Source organism: Salvia hispanica, chromosome 1 (genome assembly GCF_029641045.1).
Source record: "Salvia hispanica isolate PSC_SH4W2 chromosome 1, Shi_PSC_v1, whole genome shotgun sequence".
NCBI classification, from domain to species: Eukaryota; Viridiplantae; Streptophyta; class Magnoliopsida; order Lamiales; family Lamiaceae; genus Salvia; species Salvia hispanica.
In genome coordinates, this window is record NC_142692.1 from 58,656,842 (window position 1) to 58,682,545 (window position 25,704).

The window sequence follows — 25,704 nt, forward strand, 5'->3', positions numbered from 1 at the left end:
CAAGCAGGATTCACACGTGGAAAATGATTCAGTATCTAGTCCTTTAAGAAGGTCTTGATCCACGAGAGTTTGAATCCTCCTTTGGTTGGCATGACCAAGTCTAAGGTGCCATAAGTACGTTTCGTTCATTGAACTTGAAGGTTCTTTTCTTTTCTTTGAAATTTTCGATGCATTATTGAGTTCTAATTTGCGATTATTAAATTGTGTAGATATGATTGTGTACAGATTGTTTTCCACGATACCAAGACAGATATAAGAACCATCTTTCTTAATAACACAATTGTCATTAAAAGAAATCGAATATCCATCAAAAACCAATTTAGAAACTGAAATTAAATTTCTTCTAAAAGAAGGTATCAACAAAACATTCTTCATAACCAAAAATCTACCACTACTAAAACACAAATAAACGTCTTCCACTGCAACGGCCGCCACTTTAGTAGCGTCACCCAACTGGACTTCGATCTCTCCATCATATAGCCGTCTTGTCACCTGCATTAAATCAGGATCAAAACAAATATGATCAGTCGCACCAATGTCTATAACCCAAGTATGAGATGAAGTCGAAGCCAAACATGACTCAACAACTAGAGCTTGGTGCATACTGTAGCCTTGCCCTTTTTAGGGCAGTCTGGCTTCCAATGCCCCTTCTCTCCACACTTGAAACACTTTCCGGTTTGCTTCTCTCCCGACCTCCTCTTTCTCTTTCCCTTAGCTTCCTTAGGTGCGACCTGGTTTGTCACTTTCTTCTTTCCTACGCCAGGCCTAGGGCCAGAGGAACGATGTGACGAACTGACCATCGCAGCCTTCTATTGGTTCATGAGATCCTCTGCCGACTGAAGTTCAGTCAACAACTCAGCCAAGGTGTAATTTCTCTTGTTCATCTCAAAGTTGAGCTTGAACTGCTGAAAGCTGGGGGGCAGACTATGAAGGATGATTGTAACCTGGGACTAGGCATGAATGACACCTTCCAAAACCTCAATTTGATTGAGGTGGCTCATCATCTCGAGGACATGGTCCCGCACAGACGAGCCTTCCTTCATAGTCTTGCACATGATACTCCGAAAAGCTTGAGACTTAGCCGTTCGATTCTGAGTACCAAAGAGATTTGTGAGATTTTCCATAATCTCAGTGGCAGTTGCCATGGCGGCATGCTGATGTCTAAACACTGTTGACATGGAGGCCAACATATAACACTTAGCCATCTCATTCGCCTTGTGCCACCGTCTATGGGCATCTCGCGCTGCCTGCGCGGCGTTAGCCGCCGGCACTGGGGGCCGTGGAGTAGTGAGAACAAACTTGTACTCATCAGCCGTGAGAACGATGTCCAAATTTTGTTTCCATTCTATGTAATTTTGGCCCTCGAGTTTGTTTTCTTTAAGAATTGCAGAAAGAGGATTGAGTGACATGTTGACGATTTAGTTTGCACCGCAAAACATAATATTTACTATTTATCATAAACTTATGTGATGAAATTGAGTAGATTAACCATAAAACTTTTCAAATTCTCACAACTGTAAAATTAAAATTTTGTACCCTCAATCAGAGGTCAATACGTATTAAAATTTTAACATTTTTACTGGTGACAACACCGACGAATAGTCCAGAGACCGCAGCACGGCATGGCCGCCAAATGTTACCTAAGCACGACCATCAGATTTAGCATTACAGAATCTCATTTCTACAACACACTCCCATAATAATGCTCATGCGTTGATACCAAGACCAAGCTATCTCGTAAATTCTGTTTGAACTTCTGAAACTTGTAATTTCTTAGGATATTGTCCCCACAGCATGGGTGGCGATAATATTGGAAACTACTTTCTAGTCCACACTATTTACATATGAGAAGTCCACCTATATGAACTCGCTATTTCTTAGGATTACTGTCCCCACAGCGTGGGTGGCGATAAGATTCAGAAATTAGCTTCATAAGTTGTTGACCAATCGATGGAGACCATATACAAACTTAGTTTGTAATTATCGCTTAAATATTTAAGTTATGGTTTTTCATTAATTATCCTTAGCCTTAGTGCAGATTAAAGGCTTAATTAAATTCTGTTGGTATTTAAATTACTGGATAATTAAATCTTTTATAATCTTTTATATATCTTATTAAAGGATAATATATTAATTACTAAAGTTTAATCCATATTCATGTCTTCTATAAGATTTATCTAAAATAATTAATTATTTATATCTTTGACTGACATGAATAAATAAACTTTAAATTAATTCCTTATTAAGATTAGGAAGAGAATAATATATATTATTATTTAATGAAATCCTACATATCTATCCTTATTAGGACTCTAGATATATATAATATAATTAGGAAACTATTAAATTATTCTTGTCCATATCATCTAGGAATAGAATAAATCCATAGATATGGTCAATAATCTAAATATTCCTAAAATCCAGGGAAATCTTCCCAAAATATTTTATTTCCATTAAATAATAATATTTTATTGATATCTTTTAATATAGGAATCAAATAATCATTAAAAATAATATTTCATCGGTATTTCATCATACGAGGTTGGCACGTACAACGAACGACGAAGATATGCGCCGGGGTTGACCCGCCGGAATGGCGATTTCGCCGTCAGCCACCGCCGGCAGCCCGCTCTCGGCGCGGCTGCTCCCGTTTTATCCCACTGCGGTGCGAACGCGCCGCTACTCCCTCCACCGTCGTCGCGCAGAGCGCCGCTGACGCCGCGCAGCACCGGCGATCTTCCTCCGGCGCCGATCGTACTCGCCCCATCCTGCTAACGCCGGAAGCGGCGTCGCAGTTCTTGGATTGGCGACGATCAGTCAAAGGTCGACTAGGGTTAGGGTTTAGGCTAGGGTTAGGGTTCCGGTTTGGAGAAGTTGTCGCGGTCTTGCCGGCGGCGTGGACGAGCCGAAGCTCGTATTCACGTCGCCTCATGACCGCAGCCACCCTCCCACTCTATTGGCCGCGATTTGTTGGAGTTCGTCGGTTCCGGTGGTCGCGCCGGCGGCGCACACGAGACCACTCTCGTTCGTGCATCGCCGGTTGATCACCCTCCGTTCGCTCCCACTCGCTCGACAACCCTAATTTGAATCGCATGTCGCGCGATTCATCTAGGCGCAAGCGCCGACGAATCACACGTCTCGTGCGTTCCAAGTATTTGAGTTCTTTGTTTCGATTGTTCTTAAGTTCATCATGCAGTGTTATTTTGTGAGTTAAAGAAGAGAGAGTAAAGTAAGAGAGAGGGAAAAGTAGAGATAAAGTTATTTCTATTTTAAGAAACGTTTCATTTTTAATGGGACAATCCAAAAAGGAAAATGTTTCATTTCTAGTGGGACAGAGGGAGTAACAACTAAAAACAAGAACATGCTTCAAAAACAAAAACGCATGCATACATGAATTTCGCGAAATTTAAATCCAAATAATCAGAGCCAAAGACTGGCTCTGATACCAATTGAAGGGTTTGGCAGCGGAAGCGCTCACATGAATCAATTACATAATAATTCTGATCTATTTAGCGGATTATTTAGACAAATTCTATTCGCGTAATTATCACATGTATCATGCTCATAACTCAAATAAAACATGCTTTAAATTAATTGAAACCTAAAACATGCTTTTCTACGGTTTAGCCATTATACCTTGAAGATTCTCCAAAGAATCAAAGACAGCTAGCGCCTTCTCCACGTGAAGATCTTTAGTACAAAACCACGGATCTTTAGTCTGGTTCCAGGACTGTAAACTGATATCAGGGTGGGCTGATCTCACCAGTGCACTAGGACTTAAACAGAGATGCAGAAATCCTATCCCACAAAGGAGAAATATTCGACCACTCCTAGGAATAGGGGGGGCGAAAATTTTGAGTATAATTAAGTATATTTTCTGTCTCCTTTATTCTCCTATTTATAATAAGTCACATATTGGGCCCAGACAGGGATCTATGGAAGCCTTTGGATATGAGCTCCTCCAATTAGCTTTTTACTAATTAAATTAAACCCAATTTAATATAAGCTTAAAATTAGAATATTACGAGTAGCCACTACAGAAGTAATATTGCACTCCCCATCCAAATCCGAAATTATAAGTACTTCAGGTTTCCATTACTTGATATTCATTTCTCGCGCTTAAGATAGAAACATCCATTAATTAATTATTGTCTGCCATGTACTTAATTAATTAATATCTTATTTATTCCTAGAGTTTTAACAGTATTCAATCACTCGAAAGGTGATTTCTAGTATACAAACTCTAACAAAAAGGTGATAAGAAGCTTATATGGGGTAATAAAGAGCCAGAGCAGAGACGGAGTAAAGTGGCCTGGAGCAAGGTCACACGTCCTAAAGAAGAGGGTGGCCTAGGGATCCATGACTTGCGTTCACTTAACCGTGCATTTGGGATGAATGTTGGGAGATTTTTAAGAAACCAAAGTCTTTGTGGAGCAGACTTTCATGCTCAAAGTATCATTTTGATCCTCCATTGGATTTTGATCCATGTGCACCCGTTTCATGCACACCGTTCTGGAGGCTTATTTGTATCTCTTGGGCAATAATGCGGAGGAATCTAGTTTAGGCACTAGGAGCAGGTACAATCGTGCAGTTCTAGAACCATCGATGGGTCCCAAATATAGATGGGCCACTTAATGAAGTCGTTGTACAACGTATTCTAGACCATATGCTTTATAGATCCGTGGATTATTTTGCGGATGGTTCAGCGTGGGATTGGTCGAAATTTCAACATCTGTTGCCAGCTGAAATTATTGATCTCATAGCTTCCATTATGCCTCCGTCAGTGTCGTAAGGGGAAAATGAAGTTTTTTGGGGCCTACCATCATCTGGAGATATCTCGAGTAAAATGGGCTTACAAAGATTTGGTGGAAGGCCACATTACACATGATTTCCTGCCATGGAAAAGGGTTTGGAGTTGGTATGGTTTGCAGCGGATAAAGACATTCTTCTGGTTGCTGTTGAATAAAGGTATTTTGGTTAATGAAAAAAGAGCGTGGAGGTGCATCTCTTCAACAACAATTTGTAGTATGTGTGGTAAAAGATCTGAAAGTGGTATGCATATACTTCGAGACTGCCCCGATGCAAAGAAAACTTGGGAGGGACTATTGAGATATGGTGGGGTGGATGGTTTTTTCGACATGTCTTTGCACTTGAAAGTATTGGCTTTCAGACCCTAGCCACTAAACAATAACACTACACTAATCAACTGGCAACTCAAAGCCCAAATCTCATCACAGATTAACAATGTCAAGGAATCCTAAATTGATCCAATGTGTCCCTACATTATCTATGCTATGAGCGAAGACCAATGTTCAAATTGAGAAGAATGAATGTACCTGAAATCTGGAGCTGAGAGAAGCTGCAAAGGGTTACAGATTAATCAGCAGAGGCGGTGAGCGGCGTCGAAATTGGGAATGGGAGATCGCCGGATTGCACCCAATCGGTTCAAATTGGGAATTTCACTTCCTTTTTAACTTTTCACATTACTCTTTCTTCCTTTTACATTTACTCCTTAAGTCCACGTTAATTGGAACTATTTGAATTTGTTTATTTTTTAAACAAAAGTACTCCACTGAAAATGAAGGAAAAAAGTCAGTGGAATGTTAATGATACTTTTATATTTTCTCTTAGTTCATAAGAAATAGTCATATTTTATTATTTTTGAATGTCTACAAAAAATAATCTCATTTCAGAAATGAAAACTTTTTCTCATATTTTACCTATTTTTTCTTATTCGCTTTCTTACTTTTTCTTGCATCTCTCTTATTATTCTCTCTTCCCTCATACTACCTCGTCCCACAATAATATGCACTATTTATTTTTTAATCTGTCCAAAGATATGCACTTTCTAATTTAGAAAACTCTTTCCTTCAAATGAACTCATTCTTCACTAACAATACTTTATTTTTTTCTCCCCACATCTCTCTTACTTTATCAATTTTGCATTAAAGTTCATGCCGAACCCAAAATGCATATTCTTTTGGGACGGAGGGAGTACAACCTTACTCATTTTTTTCTCACTCTCTCTTACTCTCTCCGTCCACGAAAAATAGGGCATATTTGCCATTTTTGGTTGTCCACAAAAAATAGGACACATTCAAAAAAGGAAAGTTTTCAACAACTTCTCTCTTACTTTTTTCTCTTCCCTCTTACTAATAATATGAATCCCACATTCCACTCACCGTGCGAATTTCAGGTCATTCTTCCACAGACAAAATCCAACGTAAATACGCATAAAGTGATTAATTATTAGAGTTAAACCTTATATCTATGGTGTGTCCTAATGACATCTCAGCCCGATTTCTAAGCACCTTGCGAATTTAATTTCATCGTGCGAATTTCAACTCATTCTAATAAATCAAATTCTAAAAATTACAAAAAGTAAATCAAATCTTAACAACTGATCAATAAATCATAAAATAAGCTAAATAGTCATATAAAGATATTATTCTTTCTACTATTGGTGTCACACTTCCTAACTTTTGATGTCGTCGGAAGGCCACGTTGGTTTGATGGAGGCGGAGAAGGCGGAGGCAAAGACGAAGGCCCAAGGGTGTTTGCTGTGATCCTTCAAGCCTTGGATGAAATAACCGAAGATAGAATTGCTTCTTTCCGAGTGAAGATGGATAAAAATTTGGCTCGTATATATATATATATATATATATATATAGGGATGTACTAATATGCTAACTAATTTTAAAGTGCTAACGTACATCCAATCACGTGTTGCCACGTGGCACGAAAAATGCAATATTATATACAGAAAAATGCAATATAAATTTCGACAGGTTGCATTTTTGTTATATGAAGATTGCATTTTTTATTGTTGAGTTTTGCATTTTCGATATTGACTATTTAATTTGCATTTTATATCTATACAGATTGCATTTATATATGTGAAAATGCAAAACTTAACATTATAAAATGCAATTTATGTGAAAATGAAAAACTTAACGATAAAAAATGCAATTTTTCTATAACTAAAATGCAATATGCGGAAATGCGTGAACAACTTCACAAATGTGTATTGCATTTTTATATATACAATATTGCATTTTTCGTGCCACATGGCAGCACGTGGTTGGATGTACGTTAGCACTCTAATTAAGGTTGCGCCTTAGTGCTCCCTTATATATATATATATATATATATAGTCCTATTAACCACAAATCCACCCTTAAAGACCGAACCAGAGACCAAATTAGGGCCACTCATTTTTCTTAATCTTATGGTTATGATTAATTTACAATTAATTTAATATTTTATTAAACAATTTTTTATTTTTTATATTTAGATTTTTTTAATTTTTTTAATTTTTTTTTAATTTTTTAAAAAAAATTTAAATTTTTTTCTAATTTTATTTAATTTTTTTTAAACAAAATTTTTAAAATTTTTTTTTTTTAATTTTTTTTATTCGATAAAAACTTGCTGGAGTAAATAATGAACTAAATGAATGTATGTTATGAACTTATTACTTTATTCAGTCGTGCTATTACTTCATTCCGTTAGTTTATTACTTCATTTATTCATGTTATTACTTCATTCTATTAGTTTATTACTTCATTCAGTCATGCTATTACTTTATTCCATTAGTTTATTACTTCATAATGTGTTATGACATAATTATCTTTCAATTGAGTTTAGGGTTATTACTTCATTCCGTTAGTTTATTACTTCATTCAGTCATGTTATTACTTCATTCCGTTAGTTTATTACTTCATTCAGTCATGCTATTACTTCATTATGTTAGTTTATTACTTCATTCAGTCATGTTATTACTTCATTCCATTAGTTTATTACTTCATAATGTGTTATGACATAATTATCTTTCAGTTGGGTTTAGGGTTATTACTTCATTCCGTTAGTTTATCACTCCATTCAGTCATGTTATTACTTCATGCTATTAGTTTAGTACTTCATTCCGTTAGTTTATTACTTCATTCAGTCATGCTATTACTTCATTCCGTTAGTTTATTACTTCATTCAGTTATGTTATTACTTCATTTTATTAGTTTACTACTTCATTTTATTAGTTTATTACTTCATAATGTGTTATGACATAATTTTCTTTCAGTTGAAGTAAATTCAGTATATAATAAATGCGAAACATTACTTCATAACATACATTCATTTAGTTCATTATGTAGTGAATATAGTTCATTATTTACTCCAACAAGTTTTTATCGAATAAAAAAAATTTAAAAAAAATTCTAAATATATTTTTTTAAAAGTTTAAATTTTTTTTTTTAATTTAAAAAAAAATTTAAAAAAAATTAAAAACGTTTTTATTTAAGAAGGGTCTCTAGTTCGGTCCAAATGAGTGGCCCAAATTTGGTCTCTAGTTCGGTCTTTAAGAAGGGTTCGACATTGATCACAACTCTCTCTCTCTCTCTCTATATATATAGGGGTGCATTAAGCTCCTTTTACCCCTTAAGATACTATTTCCTTCTTAATCACATCCATTAAATTATAGTATTGGACGGTCAAGATTAGATTTATGAAATGAATCCCGTGTTGCATTATGAGTAACATTCTGTGCATTATAAGGTTATAATAGTAAAAACATATTGTCTGGAACACGTTTCAAAACGGAAGTCCCGATAATTAAGCGGGATTCTGATACACCTTTCCAACTTCTTACTCTCTCTCTCCCATTCTATCAAATCAAAAACCGAACATAAACAATTCTCTCAATTTTCAAAACCAGTTGAACCCTAGCCGCCGCCGTTGAAATTGCATTGAACCGGTCGTGACTTCGATTGTTACAGTGAAAAGCGACGTGGGTCGACGATTCCCAGTCTCACGGTTCAGTTTTAAGAGCGCGGTCACCGTCGGTCAAGTATACATCTCCGATCTTCATATACGGTACGAGTATGAAGTCTCAATTTTTACTAAATTTTATGTGATAAATGTGAAATTGTGAGCATTAGATGATGGGTTTTCAGTATTTGGATGTTTATTGTTGGTTTGTGAGTTGAATTTGGTTTAATGTTAGGGTTTTGGGTTGTATCGTCCTCAATTTGACGATTATTGTCACTTTTGCATTAGATGTTCCTTTCTTGTGGTTCTGTTGTGTTTTCTAACGCGGTTTCTGTTGTTGGTGTTGTTGTTCTCTGTGTTAGTTTTGCGATGTCGAAAAGAGGACACCCCTACAAGAGCCAGCCCATGCAGACCGAAGGTGAGAATGCTGCGCCTTTATACGAAATTGAAAGTGTGATTTTTCATTGTGTAGTTCATTATTTAACGTTCGTTGTGCATTTTATGTTTATTTGTTTGCATTACAACTCATTTACATTGCTGTGTAGTTGTTCTTACAAGTGGTTTCTGAATTATTTATTTCGGTTTCATTATTTTTTGGTCTACAGTGCAGCTGCACAGAAGTTTGATAACTTTGTGGACATTTTTTGTGGATTTTGTTCCTGTTTTTTTGCTTTACAAATGTATTCCATCTCTTTGTTAATGTTGGTAGAAGTGGTTTACCTTTTTGTTACATTAGTAAGTTCTTTTTATGCATTATTCAATGGGATATCAACATTATTGTTGTTGATTGCAAATTTATGAACATTATTCATGCATTCTCTTCTTGTCTGTTTGCATTACAACTATATTGCATCTCTACTTTAATGTTGCTAGAGGTGGTTTACCCTTTTTTTACATACTGCAGTTCTTATTCTGCATTATTTGTGTTTGTGTTAGTTTTGTTGATGAAGGTGTGTAGCTCTAGTGGTTAATGTGGTTGGAATACTACATTGCTGCTGCTTAGTGAGCTTTAACAATTAGTAGGTGGCTTGCAGTTTAGATTTCTACATTATTTAACTTTTTTGGTGCATTTTGTTCCTGTTCTTATGCATTACAACCACAGGGTGGACTAGAGATAAGTTTCATACATTATGAACGCATGTTGGTGCATTTTATTCCTGTCTTTTTGCATTACAACTGTGTTTCATCTCTGCTTTAATGTTGCTAGAGGTGGTTTACCTTTTTTTCACATTATTTAGGTTCATTATCTGGATTATTTGTGTTTGTGTTAGTTATGTTCATGAGGGTGTGTAGTTGTAGTGCTTATGTAGTTGGAAAACTACATAGTTGCTAACAGAACTTTAAGGGTTAGTAGATGGCTTGTAGTCAAGATTTCTCCATTATTCTACATTTTTGCTGCATTTTTGGTCATGTTTTTTTGCATTACAAATATATTCCATATCTGACTAAATGTTGCCAGAAATTGTACACGTTTTTGTTACAAGTACATTATCCAGTTATTATTATGTATTAATGGTAATTGTGTACTTATTCCTTTTTGCAGCTTCCAAACATCCAAGGTTGGATATAGATCAGGCTGTGGATGATGTACTGCCTTTATCAGTAGCACAAAAGTTTAGGGATAGACTTAAGGAACAGCAGAGGGCAGAGGCTAGTACCTCTACTGAAGAAGAGGATAAGAGGAAGGCACGAGGGAAAAAGGTTGACCATTTATACACCAGGAGCACCACAAAATTTGTAAATTGTTTGAAAGGTCTTACCCCACGGCATAAGGAAACAGTGGAAGAACTTGGATTCGGGGCCATGCTACACTACAACATCAGCGAGATCCCCGGGTACATCGCCTACTGGTTCTCAACTCATTGAATCTTGCACGCTGCCAGATACCTTTGTGTGGGGGTGGAGGCTTGACGATCGATGAGGACGATGTCCATCTGACGCTAGGTTTTCCAAAAGGGCCAATACCAATCTCAAGGCCAGTTGATAAGCAAACCGAATTCCAGTTCAACGACTACGTTGCAGAACGTTATGGAAAGAGTCGTTACAAAATGACAGCGGGTGACGTTGCGAAACTGATTAAGATTCTACATGTCATCGACGACGTTGATGAGATTAGGAATCTCAACTGGTGCGGCTACGTCTTATCAGTATTGACTCAAGCGAGGGAGGATGAGGAGGAGTACAGTCAAGAGTGGATTGATGAGATGGAAAAGATGATGGCGGCATATGACAAGAAGAAGACGATTGCAAGAGGCTTCGATAGGCCATCTTTTGTGCTGGACGGATTTGAATGTCCTGACCCGTTTGCTACACAACAAACCCAGACAACAGACGGGGCTGGTGGTTCAGGGACAAGAACCAATGATGATACAGCACAAGATGAGCCGGTGGGCGCTGCTGACCAGCCTGAGGACATGCCCGTGCTAGAAGAAATTGTCAGTGATATCCCTGATAACAGAGCAGTCAATGATGGTGGTGGCCGGCCTGAGAAACCTTCCAGGTTAGCAGCGACTGAGGTATGTACTAAGAAACAAAATGCTTAAGTGTTATTAATTAGTAACAGTATTACACATTTTTTATTTGTGTTCCATTGTTTGCAGGTGCCTAGAAGCAGTGTCGAAGATGATGGGATGGATAGGGAGGATGCAGCGGCCAAGAGTAAAGCCGAGAAAAATAAAGACAAATCAAAGAGTGCAGCCGTAGAGGACACCGTCAAGGTAAATATATGCCCCAAGCATTACTTGCATTGGGTAATAAAATTCTTACATTATTGAAAGTAAAGTTGTACATTATATGTATATATTACTACATTAATCAGTTCATTTTGTTTAACTATTTTTTAAAATAACCCAGACAACCAAAGGGAGACGCGCTGAGGTTCCGGCAGCCAAGAGAAAACAGCCAGCTAGGGGGGAGCTTCAAAGGCAACAAAGGGCAAACAGATGGACATTCGGCAGGAGGTTGAATATCTAAATTGAGCCACAATTTTATGCATTATTACGTTGATGTCATGCATTATTAAATTGTAATACTTTTTTCTTGTTTACATGTACAGACTGCTGCACCCCGTAAGGGCGTAGAGATTGGTGTTGCGCAAACAAATGAGCCACTACAACTTGTAGTTCCTAAACATGGAGGTCGAAAGGTTGGTGATCAAGAAAAGGCGAGAGGGAAACACATTACAGAGGAGTCGGATGCGGATGAGGTATCGAATAGCGTAGTTAATTCAAAGACTAAAGTAATAGATCCACTAATTGCTTTATATGTGTCTTTATTTTTTTCCAGAACGGAACATGACGAATGAAGAAGCCTAGTCTGGCTGCCCGGTCTCCATTCAACGAGAGAGCGGTAAGACTGACCACAAAGCCACACACATTGGACAAGCAAATCTACTACTGGGTTCTTAGCACAGCGGAGAAGAACAAGTAAAAATTATACTTTAGATATTCTCATTTTTGGGACATGTGAATTTGTTTTAACTGGGTAAACATGTACAGGGATTCAGTTATCTACCACGACAACTTTAAGAGTACTGTGCAGATCGAGATGCAGTCATTAGCACCATTCAAACCAGTGAGCCCCGATGTTATCGACACATGGAGCTCTTACCTGAATACAATGGAAAAGAACAAGGCGCCGGAGACAGTTTCTAGGCTTTTCTTCTCAACAAGACCATGCGTGAGTGTACACCGTTCTCTCCATGTTTCTGTCAAGTTACTATAATAACTTAAAGTTTGTAACGGCTAACACAAACAAACTACAGATTCAATCAATGGTGGACGCACAACCCGAATGGACGGAAGAATTCCAGTTTGATACGTTCTGGACCAGGGTGTTGGAGGAAACAATTGGAACGGGCAGCTATCAGTAGGACAAGTATGAAATGGTGAGTTATAGTGAAATAATGTAGTCGTTTCTTAGATGTACTGGAGATAATAATGTGTTGTAATGGTCCTTCCGTTCTGCAGTTCTTCTTCCCAGTTTGGGGAGCGTCCCATCAGTATGTGGTCTGTTTTGATCTTCGAGATTCCAAGATGAACATCATTGATCACACATTGGCTGAGACACACGGGACATTTGGAGAAAAATATGGGGACACACCCTCTGTTCTGGTAATATACATTACAGTACATAATTTCTGCATTACACATCACAAATTGCACATTATATTCCAGTGTTCATTTTTTATTTTTTTTGCCGTGTAGAAAAAGTTCTTTGCAGCAGCCCTTACGAAGTCCAAGGTTTCAAAAATGGCGGCACACGTCAAAAAATGTAGTGCGCATGTCGTGACAATGCCGTGGAGGAACAACAGTGGCACCGTAGACACGGGGGTGTATGTGATGAGGCATATGGAGACGTACTTCGGAGAGAGGGAGAAGGATTGAGACTGTGGTCTATATGGCAAAGGAACGAAGAGCCTGGAATTGTTGCGAATGAAGTTTGCAACTGCTCTGCTAACTTCTCCACACAACTCGAAGACTGGGACCAACCAAACACAAGCCACGAAGCATTGGATGGATAGGCCGCCAAAATTCAGCTTTGAAAAGTGGGTCGAGAATTATGGGATCGAGTGAACTAGATGGTTTTTGATTTGGATATGAAGTAGATGTTTTTTTTATGATGGAAGGGTGAACATTGAATTTGTGGGATCGAATGCTTTGTATATGGTGGAATGTTTTGGATATCTTGGTACTAAATGTTTTGGATACCCATAAACTAGGTGATTTAGAATGTTTTGGATATCTTGGTACTAAATGCTTGCTGCACAAAACTGGTAATGGCTTCAAATAACTTAATAATTACAAATTATTTCCTAATAATGTACAATATTCAGGGAATAATGTATTAAAAAACTACGACCATATTAATGTTATACATTGTGTAAAATACAATGCATATAAGTGAACAAATAATGTAAATAACTTGATTTATAATGCACTTTTCCGTGATATTAATGAAGTGACATACCAATGCATATAACACAATAATGTAACACTTATGCATGCATAATGTATGTAAATATGCATATAATGCACGGTTATTCACATTATGGAAAATACCATTTCTCCAAAACACCCGGCTCCTGTAATAATTCAGAATACGTTGCAAGTAGTAAATTCAAATAATGTAAAAAATAGATAACAATAATGCACAAATAAAACTTTTATAAAGAACAATCAAAAAACCTTGTTCAAGGTGGGAAGAAATAGACTTAAATGTTGAGCATAAAACGCAAAAAAAAAGAAAAATAATGATGTTATAATGAAAATAAATCAACATTTCCTCTTTCCCTTACGCAGCTCATTCTCCGTTTCAAGCTCTTTAAGCATTGGACAATTTCTAGAGTCGTGATGGCACAACTCATCGCATGCCTTACACCGTTTAAGGGACCTAGTAGCATCCTTGATAGCCTTTTCTCTCTTGGAAATCAGACGACTAGCGGAGCTGCTCGCGTGCCCCTTCGTCTTTACCACATCCGGGGGGTGGACCTCGACGACTTCCGGCCTTTCAATTCCATAAAACTGTTCAATCATTCGCCTCTTCTCAGAAGCGGATGTTAAAGGAGTTCCATCTTGAAGTGAATTACCAAGTTCCTCTAGTCCACCTACGAATGCACGAAGCACATCAATGTTCGTCTCAAATCGACGAAGAAAACCATAGAACAGTGAGATCCCTTGCTTTGAGACGTTTTGCCTTTCATCAACAACGTACTATGTAGGTAAAGTCTCATCAACATGTCCATGGACAACCTTAGCTAGCGGAGTCTTCATCCATCTACATGCTCAGTAGTTATCCGAAATCTTTTTCACTTCATTGTTCCTAAACAAAAAGAATATATGACTGCACAGATATCCCTGCCTACCGAAAAGTTTGCAATCGCATGAGTATGACTCGTCACTCTTATCATGTCTCACAAAGTACGAATTGCGAAGGCTGTCTCCGAGTTTGTAGGTGTCGACCATGTCTGCAGACGAGAACCCCAAAACGCGGCTCCCTCAACAATCTCCTCTTGTATTTTCTTGAACATACTATCTGTGTACAGAGTAGAAGCATGTTTCTCGAAAGGCAGAGTAGTGGCCAATATAGGCAGGGCAGTCGCGTCTTGGTAGTCCAGCTTTGTTCTACTATTTCGCTGAAAATCCACAGCTTGGTTGAAATTCAAGTAGAATTCTGCAATGTTGTTGCGTGGCTTCATAAATTTTTTATAGAAGTTGTTCTCTGACTCAGAAATAGAGGTGGTCCTAATCATTGAGCCCATCGGGAAATCTCTGAAGTATGCAGGTATCCATAATTTCCTGTAGTCTTACAATGTCTTCAACCAACCATGGTCTTCCAGGTCGTAACGTTCAAGTACTCCATTCCACTCTTCTTCGAACTCGTTGGGTTCAAGCAGATCCGACCAGTTGCAGGCATTGAACTCTTTCTTGAAATCTTCGTCCCGCAACAACCGACCAGGAACTTTATTGGCCAACTTATGCATGATATGCCACATACACCATCTGTGGCAAGTCCCAACAAGAATCTCTTCAATAGCCGATCTCATCCCCAAATCTTGATCTGTAACAATCATCTTCGGAGCAACACCCATACATTGGACAAAATGTCTAAACAGCCATGCAAAAGCGTCTGTCTTCTCGTTGCTTACCAAACCAGCAGCGAAAGTTACTGGTCGTCCATGATTGTCCTTTCCCGTGAATGGCGCGAAGATCATATAATACCTGTGTAACATAAGCCAACATAATTCAAGCAAAGCACATGTATAATGCATAAACAGTATATATTAATGCATACAATAATGTACATATTAAACTGTTATAATGCACGACAGGTATATCTATTGGTGTTGTAGGTGGTGTCAAAAGCCACAATATCATCGAACATGTGGTAATTCCTCTTCATCAAACCATCACACCAGAACAGAGCAACCAGCTGGTTGCTAGCATTAACCTCGTACTCATATGTGAATGCCTCGGACATATCCTTCTTCCTAGCCATATCATCCAAAACTATTTGTACGTCAATACCATAAGCGTATGCTTTGATGTCTCGTGAAGCATTCCTTATATCCCCAACATTGCTGTCAACGAGCTGAAAACCACCGAGATTTTCCTTCAGCACATTAAACGTGAGCGTAGGGCCTATGTTAGCCTTTGAACAATCAAGGATAAATTGATGATGTACGTCGTCCAACTTTCGATTGATTGACATAAACTGCTGATGCTCTGTCCCAACCATGTAATGGTTATGAACTTCATTAAACTCCTCGACAGTATAACCTGAAACTCCTCCCTCGGAGAAGAACTTGAATAAGATACTGGCTTTACAACCACAACGCTTTGATAAATGTCGATGTTTTATCGAAAAACCAGACCGTGCATTTGCTTGGTCATCCTCGCTCGACTTCTTGCTGCCTTCCCTATTACAAACCACGTTATACCAAGTAATTATACCATCAGTTTTCCTCATTTGTGAATTGCGAGTATCAAAACCAACAGCACGGGCATACACATCGTAGAACGCGAAACAAAAATCCAGTGATTTGAACTTCTGCCCAACCACAGGCTTCAAATCTTTCGAGCACTCGGGTACAACAACCACTGCACATAATCACAAAAACAAAATCTCAGCTAAAATAAACATTATGAACAATAAAACGTGCATTATTTATCTAATAATTTACATTATACAGTACTAAATCTACATTATATGTATCTAATAACACAACACCCTAGTGTAATTAACGTGTCTACACCATAACCAATACAAAATAAAACGTGCATTATCTATCTAATAATTTACATTATACAGTACTAAATCTACATTATTTGTATCTAATAACACAACACCCTATATTAATTAACGTGTGTAAGCCATAAGCAAGACCAAATAAAACTTGGAACATGTATTCACAACTGTACATTATCTATTAATGAATGAACATTAAGATTAACAAAAAATACAACATCCCAGCCGCCGTTTCTAAACCCTAGCCCATGCAAACTCATGCTCCTTTTGAAGTAATGAAACGTGGATACAATAAACTATGACTTTTCAAAAAAATTTACCTTCGTCCATGTTTGAATCATAAGCTTCGTCCTTTGTTGAAGAACCACTTTCTTCCATTGTTTTGCACGAACGCAGGCTTTGTTAAAGCCGGAATTTAAAACCGGAATTTTAACGAACGAATAACGAAGAAAGATGAAAGAGAAGAAAGATGAAAGAACGACGAACGAGAAGAAACAATTCTGGGAGACAATGAAAAAACCGCTGTAAGATTTTGTGAGGGAGAAAATCATGGACTTTCCATAACCAACGATTTTGTCATTCCCTTAAAATCCCTTTTCCATTTTTTTAATTAATAAAAATTACTAGATCAGGCCCTAATTTCGGCCATTAGATATTAAGAATGAATGGTGGAGATTAAAAAGGAAAATGCATCAAATATAGGAAAAGTATATGAATACACCTCTATATATATATATATAGGGGTGCGTTAAAATGACAACACTCTTAAAATGACACTATGACACCACGCTAGACTGCAATATTATATATGTTAGACTGCAATAGTATAAACGCTAGACATCAACCTACAACAATTTATAGATTGCAGTCTAGCGTATTGGATATTGCAGTCTAGAGTATTGGATGTTGCAGTCCGCGTAAATTTACCCTTGTGAATTTTTTATGATTGCCACATGGCAGCTGGTTATTCGTCCACGTGTACAAATGATTGGCTAGCACTGGTATTATGGTGTTATTTTAAGATGAGTTGTCATTTTAACACATCCCTATATATATATATATATATATATATATATAGGGTTGTGATCAATTGAGATTATTTAGGCTAATTGAGAAATGAGATGTAATATCAGCCACTCATTTCTATTAAATGAGTGGTCCAGATTTTGACACACAATAAATATTATTAGATTAATTTAATATGAAAGGGTATAAGGGTCTTTTCACGTTTTAATTTAGGGTTCTTCATCATATTTCATCTTTGATCGGCGATTCTGGTGAGAATTTCATGATTCAATCCTATCATTGATTGAATCTATTTTAACGATTTATGATTCAATTGATTCGCAAAATTAGACTCGGCCGGTGTCAACGATTTCAACGATAGCAGATTTGCGATTCAATTTTCGAAAAATAGACGACCAGTTCGACTGATTTCTGTGTTGATTTTGAAGTTTTTCGGTCGATTTTTCCGACTTTGATTCTGTTTTTATGTTCTATTTGTTTATCTCCAGTCGAATTTGTTCCTAATCTATTTTTTTCTTTTTTTGCCTTACATATCATCTCTAGGTTCGATTTTTTCTTTTTTTGATTTTCTCATCTCTAGGTTCGATTTCAGTTCGTAATCAACCGCTAAGTGTTCTTTGATGGATTCTTCATCTTATTCCGAGTCTACGTCGACGAATGGTGGAGGTAGTCTGGTTTGATTTTCGTTAACATGAATTTTTTGTGTTATGTTGGTGATTTATGCTCTGTTGACATGATTTGAAGATCTATTGACATGATTTATGTTACTTGGTAAATATTCTATGTTATTGTTATGCTCTTTGTGGACATTCTGTTTGATTAACATTATTTTGTTGTGTTATGTTGGTGATTTATGCTCTGTTGACATGATTTATGTGTACTTGTTAAATATTCTGTTGACATCGTGTGTTTGAATTGGTGTATTCAGATTAAACTGAACATTTTGATCCTGGTAATTTGAAGCATATTCTGATATTTTGCCTTACATAACTTATAACAATTGTCTAAGAATTTTACAAGAGTGGAGCCACCTCTTTAGATATAACTATAGGGGTAATTTTCTGTTTTAATTGAAGCTACTTGAGAAATCAGCTCATTAATTCTTGACTGATGAAGTAAACGTTAGTCTAAGTGGATCAATGTTTTGTTGGATTTTCTTGAATGTAAAAGTCCATATGATATAACCATGATGAGAGTCCTTAATTTGACATAAAAAAATTGGTTAGTTATTGGCTAAGCAAATGATCACAAGACCTGATAAGGTTAAGAATCATGGCTGAGTTTGGAATCCATGGATACTTTAGGTGCAGACTGTTTAACCCTTTTTTCTTAATCAGTTCTGAGCTTTCAAGGGAGAAGTATGGGTTATGAGCTCTTTGTTGACATTCTGTTTCATTAACATTATTTTGTTGTGTTATGTTGTTGATTTATGCTCTGTTGACATGACTTGAAATTTGTTGACATGATTTATGTTTCTTGGTAAATATTCTGTGTTGTTTCTATGCTCTTTGTTGTCAGTCTGTTTCATTAACATTATTTTGTTTTGTTATGTTGTTGATTTATGCTCTGTTGACATGACTTGAAAAATCTGTTGACATGATTATGTTCCTTGGTAAATATTCTGTATTGTAGGGTCTGTGGAATTCAATAATTACACCTCTTAATTACACCTCTTAATTACACTCTCTTCTTTTCTTTCTGGAGGATACTACTTCATTATTGAAGCCTATTCACAGTCGTAAATTTGTTGGTCCTTAACTCACAGGAAGTGGAACTAAAAAAAAAAAAAGCAATTATGGTGCAGACTTGGCAGGGATAACATGTTATGTTAATTCACAACTGCCCATGCTCCAGATGTGGTTAGTACAAAAGGAGGTGCAATTGACAAGAAAAGCAGGATTAAGTCAAGCATAGAGAAAGCAATTGAAAAAGCAAATAAACCTCATAGGCGTTGTGGAAAGTGACATAAAGTTACTGATCATAATGCTAGAAGCTGCGGCAGAAACTAGACATGATTGTTTTTTTTTTAATAGTCAGAGTTGTTTTTTAGTTGTTGACATAGACTATAAATTATTGACATTTTCTCATTAGTTGTTTATATCTTATTTTACTCTCTATTGACATCTATTTATGATTCTGTTTTTTTATTTTAAGATTTGTTTTCTGAGTTGTAAACCTTTATACAAGGTGTTGACATTTGGTTATAAGTTGTTGACATTTCAATATAAGTTGGACCTGCCTTGCTTTCATGCTCCTTCATGTTTTAAAGGTGCACATGTCAACAACTTAAAAATTATGTCAACTATATATACTGGCCATGTCAACAAGTAATATAATTATGTCAACTATGGTGCACATCGTGTCAACGACACATACCAGTCATGTCAACTATGCTACATATCATGTCAACTACACGCACAAGTCATGTCAATTATGTTACAAGCCATGTCAACTAAACGTACTAGTCATGTCAACAACTAATATAATTATGTCAACTATGGTGCACATCGTGTCAACGGCATATACTAGTTGACAAGCCATGTCAACTATACATAGAAAACATGTTAATATCAGTATTACAATTATATCAACTATGGTGCATATCATGTCAACGGTACATAAAATTCATGTCAACTACTCGTTAGAGCCGTGTCAACTACACCTACAAGCATGTCAGGTATATTACATAGTATTTTAACTACACATAGAATCATGTCAACAAAAATTATAAGTCATGTCAACTACGTATAGACCCATGTCAACTACGTTACATACTATGTCAATTACGCACATAATCATTTCAACAACAATTATAAGTCATGTCAACTATGCACAGAACTATGTCAACAATAATTATATCAACTATGGTGCATATCTTGTCAACTGTACATGAAAGTCATGTCAATTACACGTTAAAGCCTTGTCAGATATATTACATACTATGTTAACCACACATAGAACCACGTCACCAAAAATTATATCTCATGTCAACAACAATTATAAGTCATGTCAACTACGCACAGAACTATGTCAACAATAAGCATAAGCCATGTCGACAACAATTATAAGTCATGTGAATAACAATTATATCAACTATGTTTCATATAGTGTCAACAGTACATAAAGGTCATGTCAATTACACGTTAAAGCCGTGTTAACTATATTATTTACTATTTTAAGTACGTATAAAACCATGTCAACAACAATTATGAGTCATGTCAATAACAATTATAAGCCATGTCAACAATAATAATAAGTCATGTGAATCATAACAAAATTAACAGAAAATATACATTCATTCAAAAGTAAGAAACCACAATAGTAGTTGTTTTGAAATCCATCCCAAAACAAGAAAGTTAACAACATTAGCATAAAGTTGCTAATTTCACAAGTCAGAATGCATAATAATCATTTTAAATCCAATCCAAAAAATAAGTTAACATCAAACATTAAAATCAGTTTTTGTTCACTTCCTCTTTCTACAACTAAACAATTTCTTGTATTTGTTGTTTAGCTTAAGCAGTTTGTCCATGTTTGCTTCCATCCAATCATGAGCCAATTGTAACATTGGCGATCTCTGGTTATTGTAAATTGATGCAATCATCGTGCAGCAATATCTTCCCCTGAGTACTTGGATAATCTTCAGACTACGCGCAGAGAAGCCGATATCCCAGTCACTGCCATTTTTCCCAACATAGGTCTCCATGTGCCTCATCAAATAGACACCGCAGTCCTTTATGTTTGTGGTTGTCGCCCATTCTAAATTCAGAAAGTTGAATGAAGACTTGTTTATATTTTCTGAAAGATCTAGCAATTTCTTCTCTATGAAGTATGCTTCGAACATATCTTTCTGCAAAATATATAAATAACTAAATTAAACTACACATACAAAGCATTTCAACACAATGTAGAGAATATGTCTATAACATAGATAAAAGCATACCATTAAGCCAATATCAATGTCATAATTCTTCAACGGATCTGTATCATTAGCTGGCTTCATATTATCTATGATGTCAATGATGTTTTTCTTCATCTAAAATACTACAAGGTAGTAATGGTTATCTGCACAAACTGGGAAGAAGACCTGTATGACATGAAAGATAAAATTATATTCATAGAATACTTGTTCATATTCTAACATAGATATTATTGTTAGATCTTATTACCAAATCAAATTTTCTCCAGTTGAAATCTGGTCTTCTTTCAACCTCATTATCTATCTGAGAAATGAAATTTCTCTTTGCTGTCAAAGCATCCCAATTTTCCTGCCGATTTGTTACATTGAAGTTCTGCATTTAACATGTTTGGTTAGGGAGACATCTGACTCAAACAGTTTACATATAATTTAAGATTACTTACACATGGAGATATACTCATAAAAAAGCGTGAAAGTGATGTTGTTGGCCTTTCATTTTCTCTGTTGTTCAGGTGTGAAGCCTATGCGTTAATTACACCCACATTAATTTCTACATGGGGCTTCAGTGATAAAAACAATTCCTTGGTCGCCCAAGTAAAATCATCTTCATAAACGCATGCATTTCTGAAATGAAGTTATACAAATTACATATGAAAATATTCATAAAGTATGTTTACTGCATAGAAAACTAAAAATACTTTTAAGATCAATGAAATAATTAAATAATGCATACTCATCTGTTCCTTCTGTTTCTAGTATGTAGTAGTAGACAGTTCTTTCATAAGTTTCCAGGTATGTTTTTGTATCTACAGCTCTTATGTCAACTGGAGAGCCTAGGAATGGGTCGGAATGCGTTTTATCATCAGACCTTTTTACACTAGCTTCTGGCAGTGGAATCGCAGAGAATGGAACAACAGTCTTCTGTCAGTGCAAATAAAATTCATGTTAGTTTCAATTAAAAATCATGTCAACTATATATACTAGTCATGTCAACAACTAGTATAATTATGTCAAGTATGGTGCATATCATGTCAACAACACATACGATTTATGTAAATTACGGTACATACTATGTCTGCTAGACACAGAACCATGTCAACAGTAAATAAAATTAATGTCAACAACAATTATAAGACATGTCAACTACACGTATAAATCATGTCAATAACAATTATAACCAAATCTAAACCACAATTTCAAGCAATTTTAACAACAATTCAGTCATTTTATAAAAACAATATACTATTTAATCTTAGTTTTAGTTACTTTACTTTAACAATATTCTCTTCTTTCTCTTTTCCTATCTCCTGTTGCTTTGTTTTGTTCATTTCAACATATGCGTCATCCATTGGACCTGCACCTGGTGTTGAGATAGGAGAGGTTGATTCACTATTGTCATCACCCACTGTGTCTTCTTTTGTTCCTTCATCTTCTTTTTCTTCAACAGCCTATTAAATTAGTAATTTATAATTAATATCAAATTAATTCTAAATACAAAAGATGAGATTTGGCTCACCCCTTTAGGATCAGAAACTGGCGATGTAGGGATAATTACTTTGTTTCTTTCTCCTGCCAACTGCTTTTAAATTAGTTTTACAACGTTAGTATCTAAATTATAGGAATAATCTAATGTCAACTCAAAGAAACATATGTAAACAAAATGATGTACTTACTTTATTAACGAGATGTCCGTATCTGAAAGTTGGAAACTCTGTCAAATCTTCAAGTGCTTCCTTTTCCTTTTCAATAGTAACTATTGATTCAATGATTGTTTTCCAGTTATCAAAATTATCAACCTTGTCTTCAAGGAACGTGGACAAATTAACAAACTTTTCGTTCACAGATTCAATTGGACTTGTTTGGCTTCCAAGTGCAGATCTAGCCATATCACACATCAATTCTAAAACAAATTTATTTTTGATGTGTGAGGGAGCTTCTGTAAAGGCCCTGATAAGATTCATCTTCCCATAATTCATCATAAGAATGTTTTTCACTACTTTCTGCAGGAATTCTTTTGGGAGTAGATTCAGGGGAGACTCAACACCATTGTCATCAACATTAGAACTTTTTTCTTGAAGCAACTCCTCCTCCTCCTCGTCCTCCATCTCCTCTTCCTCTTCCTCGTCCTCATTCTCATCTTCTTGTTCTTCCTCCTCCTCTTGATCCTCTTCCTGCTCCTCCTCTTGCTCCAGGTTATGGACATATCTCTTCTGGATAAGTCCCAAACCAAATTTTCCTGCATCTATCTCCTCATTTTCTCTATCTTGTAAATGTTGACTTGTCCATCCTTTCATTAAAGGAAGATTGCGAGGAACTGAACGTTTGTCTTTAGTAACTCTATCCATGTAGCAGAGCTGCATATACAATTGATTCTAAGCTCCCTCTGATAAAGGACAATCACAAAAATAAAGTTTCGCGAATTCACATGAAGAACAAAATCATTAGCTGGAGTTTTAAAAAAATTCTAACGAAATTCAAATAAGCTAGCGCCTGCAGAAACATCTAATTCACGCATTCTGCCTTAATCACAACAAGCTAACATAGCATAAACCTAACAATAACTCGATTTCGGTACTGAAATTGAACGAAACACAAATGTCGATCCTAACAGCCATTGAAACAAACATACCCTATGTCAATAGTTGTTGACATACTACTACAACCATACATTTGTATGTTTTCTACAGCCACTCTAATAAGCATACAATATGTCAATATTATTATGTCAATACCAAGCACAATTAACAGAATTATTTCATTAGATATCAATTGTGTGTATATTACTAAAATTATTTCATTAGATATACCAAGCACAATTAACAGAATTTCAGGCATTAAGTATGCTATGTCATTAACATAGCATACTTTGTTGACATAACCTGTTGATTATCTTATAAAGTTTATGGCAAGTATACTCTGTTTACATAAATATGACTATGTCAACTATTATTTAAATAAGCTTAGAATACGTCAATAGCTATTGACATACTACTAAAACCATACATATGTTTTGTACAGCCATCCTAACAGCCATTGAAACAAGCATACCCTATGTCAATAGTTGTTGACATACTACTACAGTCATACATTAGTATGTTTTCTACAGCCACTCTAACAAACATACAATATGTCAATATTATTATGTCAATACCTATTCAAACAACAATACACTACTGTCAACAGCATATTATTATAGCTATGTCAATAGCTAGTATATAAAATGTCAATAATTTTAAAAATTTAAACAAATCTTAACTGGAAGGTGAAGCTTCTTCTCTTCCTTTTTTTACAGCAGCATTTTTCTTTGCAATCTGTTCCGATTCCACCATCGCAAATCAACAAAAAAATTTAGCAAGTATCGAATTCATAAAAAAACGAAATCGAGATGTTTTTTCAAAGCAATATACTTAAAATTTGAATCAATTTCTTAACCTGAAGAAGTAGCTTCATGCATCGCCGATTTTGACTGCTGTTCCTCAGCTTCAATCGATTTTTCAACCGATTCTTTCCGATTTTCCTCTTCGTTCGTCATTTAGATCAGCGAGATTTTCAATGTTTTCGGTTTGAATTTTGAAAATCAGCGAGTTTTTGCAAATTTTGAAGGATTCGAATTGTATGAAGATCAACGAGATTTGAGATTTTTGACGAGAGATTTTAGAGAAATTTTAAGAAACTGGATTGAAATCAGTTTGGATGTTTCACGCTTTTTTTATTTATGAAATTACAATTTTACCCCCTTTTTGACATAATGTTGTATTTGTTGACATTTTGTTTAGCTTGTGGATTAGTGGCCCATATTGCATCTCATTTCTCTATTTAGCTAAATAATCTCAACCTAACAAGACCCTATATATATATATATATATATATATATAGGGTCTGCCCCAGATACGGGCTGTGAAGTGAAAATTGGGAATGGCTAGTATGACAGACGCACACTTATAACAAACACATATTATATCTAAAAACTTCTCACACTTAGACTATGCAATAGGCTAAGTGGGAGAGTTTCAGATATATTCCTTGATTTATAAACAAAGCAGAGCAAAATATTTACAAACATGAAATATAAACATATAAACTCCTCACACTTAGACTACGCAGTAGGCTAAGTGTGAGGTAACATGCCCACGACAAAACACAAAGAAAAACATAATAAACATACATGCATCAAAAGTAGCAAACCCTTTACTTCTTACGCTTAGACTATTAAATAGGCTAAGTGCTATGAATGTGGTTTGCATACAATTAAA